At 35.2% G+C, this 449-nt stretch overlaps 1 protein-coding gene across 1 annotated transcript in view; it reads right to left on the bottom strand.

Annotated features, from left to right (window-relative positions):
• Nucleotides 1–449, bottom strand: part of ddx56 (DEAD (Asp-Glu-Ala-Asp) box helicase 56) — a 13941-nt gene that overhangs the window by 6161 nt on the left and 7331 nt on the right. The gene's annotated exons all lie outside the window — the stretch shown is intronic.

Raw genomic sequence — 449 nt, 5'->3', positions numbered from 1 at the left:
AGACAACTAAAAATGTCAAATCAAAATGACAAACTTAAACCTAAAATGAAAACTGAAAATATACAAATAAAATCTAATTCTAAATATTAATAATAATGCCGTTTGAACTGAGGTGCTCCAGCGATCTGTGACGCCACATCAAAGAGCATCAAAACTGCATTTATTGTTTGAATTTCCTCATAAAATTGAAAGAATTTGAAAGATGAGACTTAGTTTCTTAAAGGGATATTTCACCCAGAAATGAAAATTCTGTCATTAATTACTCACCCTCGTGTCGTTTCAAACCCGTAAGACCTTCGTTCATCTTCCGAACACAAAGTAAGATATTTCTGATGAAATCCGAGAGCTCTCTGACCCTCCCATAGACAGCAAGGTAACTACCACGATCAAAGTCAAGAAACGTAGAAAGGAGATCGGTAAAATAATCCATGTGACATCAGGGGTTCAAC

The sequence above is a fragment of the Sinocyclocheilus rhinocerous genome, unplaced genomic scaffold, assembly GCF_001515625.1.
Source record: "Sinocyclocheilus rhinocerous isolate Xijiao unplaced genomic scaffold, SAMN03320098_v1.1 scaffold3113, whole genome shotgun sequence".
NCBI classification, from domain to species: domain Eukaryota; kingdom Metazoa; phylum Chordata; class Actinopteri; order Cypriniformes; family Cyprinidae; genus Sinocyclocheilus; species Sinocyclocheilus rhinocerous.
This window is presented reverse-complemented; position numbering and strand designations above follow the sequence as displayed.